The following is a 12048-nucleotide window of genomic DNA, read 5'->3' as shown; positions in this document are numbered from 1 at the left end:
GTTCTGGGTGTTCTTTGGAAGGAATGATGCTAAAGCTGAAACTCCAATACTTTGGCCACCTGATGCGAAGAGTTGACTCATTGGAAAAGACCCTGATGCTGGGAGGGATTGGGGGCAGGAGGAGAAGGGGACGACAGAAGATGAGATGGCTGGATGGCATCACCGACTTGATGGATGTGAGTTTGAGTGAACTCTGGGAGTTGGTGATGGACAGGGAGGCCTGGCTTGCTACAGTTCATGGGGTCGCAAAGAGTCGGACACAACTGAGCGACTGAAATGACTGAACTGAAGTATTGTGTACCGGGGAGCAGATATCCACCTGGGGGAAATTTTTCTTGGGCATACATAGCAGATCATATGTCAGTTATGCATAGAACTAGAGCACCAATTCAAACTGAAATAAGTAAAAGAGGAACATTATTTGAGGGTCCCAAAATTGAGGTAAACAGTTTCACTGAGGACTAAACTGTTCTATTTTTCAACTTCCTTCTGTTGGCTTTAGCTTTCTTCTTCAGTTTTAAATGTCACAAAATGGCTGCCAACACTTCCAGAGTAAAACCATTTTATTATATAAGAGTAGTGAGAAAAGGTGTGCATATGTGTGCATTCTATTTCATCTAAGGGTTAGGAAATAACTACTTCGATGGAGCAGGTTTGAACTGACAAAACTTGGGAGTGATGATATAGTTGTTTTCTGAAATCATGCTTAAGTCCCCTGGTTTATTCCTTAGTAGGCATAAGATACAATTCTTCCCTTCCATAACACCATCTCAGTCCCCATCCTACCAAGCCCCCACCCCTGCCAAAAATGGAACATCTGGAACACTTTCAGAATGGAACACTTACATAGGAAAAGTGGCTCATCTTCCATCAGAAACAATTGCCAACACTAGTCAGCATCTGAAAAACAGGGGCAGACCAAGTGAGTTTCATCAAGTGCTTGCAAGGATCATGGGCTTTGGTGCTGGCTTGTGAATCAATCTATAATTCTAGTTTGTCACCAGAAAATCAAAGACACATGTGTAAGAGTTAATTGGAGTAGGGTTGATATGTAATTTAGGGTTTTGCTTAAATATTTTAGGAGTTTATTAATAGCATTTCAAATAAAGTACTCTGCTAATGGAAAAGTTAAATTTCTTTTCAAGTATATGATTTCAGTTCTGAAATGTTCTCTATCAAAAAACAAAATCATGGACTATTGATGAAAGATGATTTACTACCATGCCTGAAATGTTGAGTGTGATTATTAAGATCAGATCAGTCGCTCAGTCATGTCTGACTTTTTGAGACCCCATGAATCACAGCATGCCAGGCCTCCCTGCCCATCACCAACTCCCGGAGCTCACTCAGACTCACGTCCATCGAGTCAGTGATGCCATCCAGCCATCTCATCCTCTGTCGTCCCCTTCTCCTCCTGCCCCCAATCCCTCCCAGCATCAGAGACTTTTCCAATGAGTCAACTCTTTGCATGAGGTGGCCAAAGTACTGGAGTTTCAGCTTTAGCTTCATTCCTTCCAAAGAAATCCCAGGGCTGATCTCCTTCAGAATGGACTGGTTGGATCTCCTTGCAGTCCAAGGGACTCCCAAGAGTCTTCTCCAACACCACAGTTCAAGAGCATCAATTCTTCGGTGCTCAGCCTTCTTCACAGTCCAACTCTCACATCCATACATGACCACAGGAAAAACCATAGCCTTGACTAGACGAACCTTTGTTGGCAAAGTAATGTCTCTGCTTTTGAATATGCTATCTAGGTTGGTCATAACTTTCCTTCCAAGGAGTAAGCGTCTTTTAATTTCATGGCTGCAATCACCATCTGCAGTGATTTTGGAGCCCCCCAAAATAAATTCTGACACCGTTTCCACTGTTTCCCCTTCTATTTGCCATGAAGTGGTGGGACCAGATGCCATGATCTTCGTTTTCTGAATGTTGAGCTTTAAGCCAACTTTTTCACTCTCCACTTTCACTTTCATCAAGAGGCTTTTGAGTTCCTCTTCACTTTCTGCCATAGGGTGGTGTCATCTGCATATCTGAGGTTATTGATATTTCTCCTGGCAATCTTGATTCCAGCTTGTGTTTCTTCCAGTCCAGCATTTCTCATGATGTACTCTGCATATAAGTTAAATAAACAGGGTGGCAATATACAGCCTTGACGAACTCCTTTACCTATTTGGAACCAGTCTGTTGTTCCATGTCCAGTTCTAACTGTTGCTTCCTGACCTGCATACAGATTTCTCAAGAGGCAGATCAGGTGGTCTGGTATTCCCATCTCTTGAAGAATTTTCCACAGTTTGTTGTGATCCACACAGTCAAAGGCTTTGGCATAGTCAATAAAAGAGAAATAGATGTTTTTCTGGAACTCTCTTGCTTTTTCCATGATCCAGTGGTTGTTGGCAATTTGATCTCTGGTTCCTCTTCCTTTTCTAAAACCAGCTGAACATCAGGAAGTTCACGGTTCACATATTGCTGAAGCCTGGCTTGGAGAATTTTGAGCATTACTTTACTAGCATGTGAGATGAGTACAATTGTGCAGTAGTTTGAGCGTTCTTTGGCATTGCCTTTCTTAGGGATTGGAATGAAAACTGACCTTTTCCAGTCCTGTGGCCACTGCTGAGTTTCCCAAATGTGCTGGCATATTGAGTTCAGCACTTTCACAGCATCATCTTTCAGGATTTGAAATAGCTCAACTGGAATTCCATCACCTCCACTAGCTTTGTTCGTAGTAATGCTTTCTAAGGCCCACTTGACTTCACATTCCAGGATGTTTGGCTCTAGGTCAGTGATCACACCATTGTGATTATCTGGGTCATGAAGATCTTTTTCTATATAGTTCTTTTGTGTATTCTTGCCATCTCTTCTTAATATCTTCTGCTTCTGTTAGGTCCATAGCATTTCTGTCCTTTATCGAGCTCATCTTTGCATGAAATGTTCCTTTGGTATCTCTGATTTTCTTGGAGAGATCCATAGTCTTTCCCATTCTGTTGTTTTTCTCTATTTCTTTGCATTGATCACTGAAGAAGGCTTTCTTTTCTCTTCCTGCTCTTCTTTGGAACTCTGCATTCAGATGCTTATATCTTTCCTTTGCTCCTTTGCTTTTTGCTTCCCTTCTGTTCACAGCTATTTGTAAGGCCTCCCCAGACAGCCATTTTGCTTTTTTGCATTTCTTTTCTATGGGAATGGTCTTGATCCCTGTCTCCTGTACAATGTCACAAACCTCATTCCATAGTTCATCAGGCACTCTATCTATCAGATCTAGACCCTTAAATCTATTTCTCACTTCCACTGTATAATCATAAGGGATTTGATTTAGGTCATACCTGAATGGTCTAGTGGTTTTCCCTACTTCCTTCAGTTTAAGTCTGAATTTGACAATAAGGAGTTCAGAGGGACTGTGAAAATAATATTTTTTTAAAATTATGCAATATCATATTATGACCAAAATATGTACATGACCTTGAGTGATAAAGAAGATGTCTATAACCTTAATTAGTGGCTGACATCAGCAATTCTTTTACTAAATACTAGTGGAAGAACTCAATCAGTTTTTTTTTAGCAGTTGTGTCAGATGTTAGTTCATATTTTCACAGAGAAGTCAAGGAATTCATATTTTCACAGAAACTATTGACTTTGTCCATTACCACATCCTTAACATCTATCATACACTGAACTTCTTTTCTGGTGAGACAATGATGAAAACCATTGATTTTGTCCCTGTTCTTATGTAGCTTAGACTTCATTGTTGGAAGAGGGCAAAAGTGATCATCATATAATCCTACTATGCAAATGTATCTGAAATAAGTGGTGTCAAGAAAGGTTCATGATTCTGAAAAGACTATAATAGAGGGGTTTGATCTAGTTGATGAGAATGGAAATTGGTTCTGGGGACAGGAAACAGCTGAATGGTACTAATCTGAAGGATGCTTAAAATTTACTTAGAAAAGGCAAAGCGCATAGTGGTTAAGTACAGAGACCCTGTAATGAATGGGAAGAAACATAGCTCCTTCCTGGCAGTGAAAAATCAATGTGAACAGGGTACACATTTTATGTGAAATAAAGGGGCTGAGTGAGGAATGTCAGAATACTTGGCTTGAAGGACATATTAAGGATTTTGGACATTGTTCTAAGAGCTCTGGGAAGCTACTGAAGTGTTTAAAACAGAGTGTGAAATGTTTAAATGATTATTTCATTAAGGTTGCTCTGCTGGCTGTATGTGGAGAATAGATTTGAGAGGGACGTGGTAATTATAAGCACACCTTACATGCAGCTCTTGTAGTAGCTCAGAGGAAAGTTGACTACCCTCCAGAGGGGTACTGATAGAGTTGGAGTTATATATACAGGCCTGGGAAATATGTAGAGATGATAATCATTAAGATTTGGTGAGGCCTTGGATAAAGGCACTGAAGGGGAGGGAAGGATTAAGGACAATTCCTGCTACTGCTGCTAAGTCACTTCAGTCGTGTCCGACTCCCTAGGTATTTGGTATTGCACCCTTGATGATCAATTTCATCAAGAAAGGATGTCAAGCAAAAAGATCAGTTTTGCTATCATAGCAATATGAATAATTGCTAAAGAGGTTAAAAGAAGTGGCCAAAATGTCACATAAGTGTTGAACAGCTCACATTGAGGTTTCTTATACCCCCAACCCTTGTATGTTCACAGAGAGCTACTGCTAAGTCGCTTCATTCGTGTCTGACTCTGTGCAACCCCATAGATGGAAGCCCATGAGGCTCCCCCATTCCTGGGATTCTCCAGGCAAGAATACTGGAGTGTGTTGCCATTTCCTTCACGGAGAGCTAGGGTGGTGGCATAATATCCAGTAGAATAATCAGCATTGGAGTCAGTCAATTATTGTCCTGTGTATAAATTTTTGGATATTTAGCTGCAAACAACAAAAACCAACTCTGGTTTAATTAAGCAAAAGGGAATTTATTGGGAAAAATAACGGAGGTTAAAGGATTCATGGGACACTGGGTATGAGAGTTGCCAATGAGCAGGTCAAGTAGCCCCAGAAGCTAGAAAACAAGAACAATAAGAGTCTAGGAAGAGTAGTAATCTGGGGGGGTTACAGCTTTTAGAATGCGATGGGTTCCAATTACATCTGCTACCTTTTTCCTTTTACCCAAGAGGAAGCATCTGATTGACCTGTCTCATATTACATATCATGTATGGAATGACAGCAGAAGATGCCAGAGAAGGTAATTCCTCAAAACAGGGATGGTTCTATTAGAAAGGGAATTGAAATCTGAAAAGCCAAAAACAAATCTTGGCTGCACCTTGGAAGGCACTAAAGAGTCTTTACTGAAGCAATGTAGAAATGAAGTAACCCTTGTAAACTGTCTGCTCACATGCATGAAAGCAGGAGCATCCTCTCTTAATTGGCAGTGACTAGGAACAATGAACGGAGAAGGCAATGGCACCCCACTCCAGTACTCTTGCCTGGAAAATCCCATGGATGGAGGAGCCTGGTAGGCTGCAGTCCATGGGGTCCTTAGGAGTCAGACACGACTGAACGACTTCACTTTCACTTTTCACTTTCATGCATTGGAGAAGGAAATGGCAACCCACTCCAGTGTTCTTGCCTGGAGAATTCCAGGGATGGGGGAGCCTGTTGGGCTGCTGTCTATGGGGTCACACAGAGTCGGATATGACTGAAGTGACTTAGCAACAGCAGCAGCAGCAGCAGGAACAATGAATGGGCTTCCCAGATGGCGCGGGTGGTAAAGAATCCAACTGCCAATGCAGGAGCTTTAAGAGATCAAGGTTTAGTCTCTGAGTGGGGAAGATGTCCTGGCAGAGGAAATGGCAACACATTCCAGTATCCTTGCCTGGAGAATCCCGTGGACAGAGGAGCCTGATGGGCTACAGTCTCTGGGGTCACAGTGAGTCTGACATGACTGAAGTGACTTCAGCTTGTATACAACAGCAATAAATAATCAATTAAATTTGCCCCTACCTACATCTTCCTTCCCTTTTTTTACCTCACATGTTCAAGGGTTGATAAAGGCTAGATCTATTCAGCTTGGATTTCACAATCACTGAATATACTATCTTATAGGGGGATAATAGTTTGGGAAGAGTGGAAGAAACTTTCTTTAGAGCACCACTGCAAGCTAGTTAAAAATACAAATAAACTTTATATAAAGTATTCTACACAGTTTTTCATAAGTCAAATTGAATTCTAAGAGGAGTGCATCATGATTTCAAGAGATATAAATATAACTTTTTATACTGCAGTTTTCACTCCACAAAATAAGCCTTTTTCTATAGTTTAGTCCTAACTGTTCTAAAGTTATGCACTTTAAAGAGGATTTAAAGAGGAGACATTCATATCGCAGTTGATTTACATATATTTTACAATACTCCCCCACCTTCCACAAAGACAATTCAAAGATATTCATCAGAACTTATGCAGTTGTATATGAAATAATTGCAAGGGTTTTGTTTGTGCCCATCACTGTCCCGTCAGTACAATTCTCCTCACACCTCTCAGGAAAATACGTCATTTTCTTTCTGAACACAATTTTGGTTCCCGACTGTGTTAAGTAATTTATCTCCAGTTGTTGTCCCAAATCCTGCATCAAATTACCTAAGATGTCAGTCAGGTTTCCACATATTGATTCAGCAATCTCAGCCTTATGTCCTGCCCAACTCCAGCAGAGAGTTGATTGCTTTACTCCAAAATCCTTTGAAAAGTTAAATTGTTAACAATACAAATTCACTGGAAATTGGGAAAACTCTTTGCTTTAGCTTCAATCTCTTCACCTTGAGCCCTGGGCATTTAGAACTCCTTTCCGGGCAGCAGGGAGGGGAATTGGATAGGAAAGTGGTGAAGCAGTCACTGCCAGGAGACAAAAGAGTTGTAAGAGGTCTCCTTACTCTGGCAGTGGTTGCAGTTCAAGTTCAGACACTCATCTGCCTCCCAAAGCAAACAGCTACTGATGGAGAGGGTCAACTAAATATAACCTGGATTCCAGGGTCCCTGCTTATTCCTGGCTGGATAACCAGAGAGAGACAAAAAATAAATGGTCCTACATGGTAAGACAACCATTTACTTTAATCCAAATCTTTGCCTTGATTTACCTCTTGCTCCAAAGAGAAACATTGTCTTATAATACCAGTTAGGAACATTGTTCTGTGGATTATTTCCATTATAGCTAGTGAAAATCATTTCTGATTGCAAATACCATACCTTTATAAGAAGGCACTAAAGCTTTAAATAGTCTTGAGTGCTTTTTACTTAATATTCAATTTGTAGCTAATACATCTTAGGAGTTAAGTGCTAGTGTTTAACCTGTTAGGAGATTGTAAGTTAACTTGGGTGTTTAACAATGAGCTGTTTTGATATGAGCAGGTGTTTAAGAGAGTGGATCATAATTTAAAGTACTTGATTGAAAACTAGGAATACTTTTAATGACATTTATATGTTGAATCTTTGGTAAAAACCCTATGCTTTCAAACTGTGGTGCTAGAGAAGACTTTGAGTGTCCCTTGGACAGCAAGGAGATCAAACCAGTCAATCCTAGAGGAAATCAACCCTGAATATACATTGGAAGGACTGATGCTAAAGCTGAAACTCCAATACTTTGGCCACCTAATGTGAAGAGATGACTCGTTGGAAAAGACTCTAATGCTGGGAAAGATTGAGAACAGGAGGAGAAGGGGTTGACAGAGGATGAAATAGTTGGATGACATCACCAACTCAATGGACATGGGTTTCAGCAAACCTCAGGAGATAATGAAGTACAGGGAAGCTTGGTATGTGCTGTACTCCATGGGGTTGCAAAGAGTCAGACATGACTTTGTGACTGAATAACAACTATATGGAAACATTAAAAAAAATTGACCCAACAAGGCAGAATTGTGCAAGAATCCTGCTGTTCTTCACATGACTGTGATGCTGAATCTTGAAGTAAAAAGGAGTCTCAGTCAGTTAGTTCAGGCACTCAGTTGTGTCCAACTCTTTGTGACCCCATGAATTGCAGCACTCCAGGCCTCCCTGTCCATCACCAACTCCAGAGTTCACCCAAACTCATGTCCATTGAGTTGGTGATGTTATCCCGCCATCTCATCCTCTGTCGTCCCCTTTTCCTCCTGCCCCCAATCCCTCCCAGCATCAGAGTCTTTTCCAATGAGTCAACTCTTCGCATGAGCTGGCCAAAGTACTGGAGTTTCAGCTTTAGCATCATTACTTCCAAAGAACACCCAGGACTGATCTCCTTTAGAATGGACTGGTTGGATCTCCTTGCAGTCCAAGGGACTCTCAAGAGTCTTCTCCAACACCACAGTTCAGAAGCATCAATTCTTCAGGCGTTCAGCTTTCTTCACAGTCCAAATTTCACATCCATACATGACCACAAGAAAAACCACAGCCTTGACTAGACAGACCTTTGTTGGCAAAGTAATGTCTCTGCTTTTGAATATGCTATCTAGGTTGGTCATAACTTTCCTGCCAAGGAGTAAGTGTCTTTTAATTTCATGGCTGCAGTCACGATCTGCAGTGATTTTGGAGCCAAAAAAAAAAAAAAGTCTGACACTGTTTCCACTGTTTCCCCATCTATTTGCCATGAAGTGATGGGACCAGATGCCATGATCTTTGTTTTCTGAATGTTGAGCTTTAAGCCAACTTTTGCACTCTCCTGTTTCACTTTCATCAAGAGGCTTTTGAGTTCCTCTTCACTTTCTGCCATAAGGGTGGTGTCATCTGCATATCTGAGGTTATTGATATTTCTTCTGGCAGTCTTGATTCCAGCTTGTGTTTCTTCCAGTCCAGCATTTCTCATGATGTACTCTGCCTAGAGTTGTTTTATTGCATTTTTTCATCCAGTTTTTGCAAATATGTTTTCCCCCATTTTATCTTAAGCAACTTTCCAACTTGTCTGTCTTCCTTGTAAAAAAAAAAAAAATCCCCAAAGGAGTTTTTTAACCATGTAACTTTAGTTCATCTTCTCTTCTTCTCTCTTAGACCCATTCCAATCAGTATGTTGACCCTGTCACACCATAAAAATACTCTGTCAAGGTCACCAGTGATCTCCACCCTCCAAAAGCCAATTAGGAATTGAAATCTCATCTTAGTTGATATCTCAGAAGGATTTTACACAGTTGACGTTTCCCTCATTCATAAAGAGTTTTGTTTACAGGGCCCATGGCATGCCTTCTCCATTGCTTCTCCTTTCCTTCACTGATGGCTCCTCTTCAGTTCCTCTTCATCTCTCTGAGATTTTAATGCTGAAACTCCATAGATATATTTTTTCTTTTGACATTCATTTCTGACATTGTCCAATTTCATGGCTTCCTTTGTTAAACTCTAAATAAAAGTTTTAGACTAAAATGTTCTGAGAAAAGTATTCCTCTTCCAGCCATACTACATTAAGTATACATTCTGTCTTAGTTAACACATATCCATCATATGTTATAAATGTGAACTTCTTGCCACCTAGTTCAAGTACATCAAATAATCCATGTATTTGCCAATTTTCAGACTAAGAATGAGCATAGACTATTAAGACTGAACCAATGACATAGAAACACCCCCAAAGCACAGTTGAAATGGAAGTTTATGACACAGTATTTTGTTTTGGTGCTTGGAAGAATGTTGGAAGAGGTTATCAGAAGAACGTGACTGAATGCTGACCTGTGGGATTGACTGAGGCAATTGGAGGCTCCTAACCCCCTACTCTGTCCCTGGAATATACCTTCTGCCCACCATATCCATGCGTGGTGCTGTTTCAAGACTAGAGACTTGAGAGAATAGAGTGATGTTGAAACCATTTGCATCGTATACATGACTAAACTCACCTAAGACTTCTATGTAAACTTTTAAGATTCTGGTGGGCAGTGCAGAGATCCATTCATCTGGAAGCTGCCCAAGACAAATATTGCGTGTAAATCCCCTTGCTTATTTAAATGGCCAATCTAGAGTGGCCTTCAGTCTCTCCTTGCCCTTTGTGTATAGACGCCATACACAGATTTCACCCTGGAAACCTCTGGAGTTACAAACCAGCCAACAATTGGCAAGCCAGCCAAGAGATCAAAGAAATTGTTCTTGGAAAAGAGGCATCCCTGGGGGAAACTCCCGGTTGGCCATTAACTTGGCCATTAACCAGGGAGGGGTGGTCTGAATGTTAGATATCTGTGGGCCACCCTGTGAGTACAGGGATGCCCTGAAAACACTGACTTAGTCTAATGCAGTTGTTTGAGAAACTGTGCAGAGTACCCTGCAGCAAAGTAGGCAAACACAGGGCTGCTGCTGTGGGCTGGCCTCAACGATGGGCAGGTCAGCTCAGCACCGATGCCCAACTAAAGGCTGAAGCTTAAGTTATAGAGTTGGAAGAAGAACTGAGGATAGAGAAGGATGTGAAGGTGTCCACTGCTCTGTTTACATCAGGGCTGGCAGACAAGGTGGGTAAAGCAAGATAACAAGTTGGAAACCTTCCTGTGCAATATGCAAAACTAGGAGGGTGCCAACTGCTGAGGAGCAAGGTCCAGAAGCTTGTGATAAAGCCTGGTTGGAATGCTAAGAAGTGGATTTCCTGAAAAAGTGAAGACAGTACAGAGGAGGATGTTGTGATTGACAGTAAGACAGACAGGGCCCCTGTGACATCTGACCCCTAGCACAAAGGAAAGTCAAAGCACTGTGACAACAACCCCAGCCATCAGGGTGGCCCCTAATTCAGGAAACTCTCATGACAAGATAATATACTCCCACTGAGCTTATCAATACAGCTGCCAAGTTCCAGAAAAGAGCCAGGGAAAGTAACCGGGCATGGCTAGTGCAGCTGTGGATATAGGAAAGTGAAAGTGTTCATCACTCAGTTGTATCTGACTCTGCAACTTCATGGACTGTAGTCCCCCAGGCTCCTTTGTCCATGGAATTCTCCAGGCAAGAATACTGGAGTGGCTTGCCATTCCCTTCTCCAGGAGATCTTCCCGAACCAGGGATTAAATCAGGGTCTCCCATATTGCAGGCGGATTCCTTACCATCTGAGCCATCAGAGAATCCCGTGGGATACAGGGATTTATGGCAATTCTCTGACCAGGTAGGAGACAGAGAGAATAAGCAATATCACCATACACTTCATGGCCTCCAGAAGTGCCTGCCTGGCACTCAGGGGGTTCAGGGTACTCACTACTCATTCCTTTGTAGATTGGACTTTTATCCTGTTGAGAATCTTGGCCCTGGGCATATGAGACCCTGGAAATCTGCAGAAGAGGTACAAGAAATTCTTGGGGAGTTGAGAATGAGGCAGGTAACCTATGCTCATTTTAAAGAAACTGAGTGGACCATATTCAGTGTAGGAATGGAGTCCAATATACTCCAATTCACCCCTAGCACCTGATATGGAAAGCTGGTATCCCTTCTGAGTTCGGCTGTGGGACAAAATATCTATGATGTTAGAAAATGAGACACTGATGTATGGAACAGTCTTATGGACTCTGTGGGAGAGGGAGAGGGTGGGAAGATTTGGGAGAATGGCATTGAAACATGTAAAATATCATGTATGAAACGAGATGCCAGTCCAGGTTCAATGCACGATACTGGATGCTTGGGGCTGGTGCACTGGGATGACCCAGAGGGATGGTATGGGGAGGGAGGAGGGAGGAGGGTTCAGGATGGGGAGCATATGTATACCTGTGATGGATTCATTTTGATATTTGGCAAAACTAATACAATCATGTAAGGTTTAAAAATAAAATAAAATTAAAAAAAAAAGAAAATCCATTGCTGATCTGAGGAGAAACTGACAAATATAGGGAAAAGTATGGGCTGTGGGAAAGGCCCAAGGCAGGGAAGGAACACAAAAAAGCCAAAAAGCTACCACAGTCAGCTGTAAAGTGTCTGCTAATGGGAACTTGGAAGCAAACCCAGTTTGACCTCATTGCTGCCAGGACCCCCTGAAAAGACAGACCCACAACCCATGGTTGCGTTGGTCAGCCTGTGCAAAACTTAATACCTGGACAACAGTTCAGACCTCCCACCTACCCCTACCACCCCTTATCGGGTGGGTACCTCCCATGCCTGGGGTAGAATGCAGGCTGAGAGTGCCTCCTGG

The sequence above is a fragment of the Bos indicus genome, chromosome 1, assembly GCF_029378745.1.
Source record: "Bos indicus isolate NIAB-ARS_2022 breed Sahiwal x Tharparkar chromosome 1, NIAB-ARS_B.indTharparkar_mat_pri_1.0, whole genome shotgun sequence".
Taxonomy (NCBI): domain Eukaryota; kingdom Metazoa; phylum Chordata; class Mammalia; order Artiodactyla; family Bovidae; genus Bos; species Bos indicus.
Note: the sequence above shows the minus strand (reverse complement) of the source record.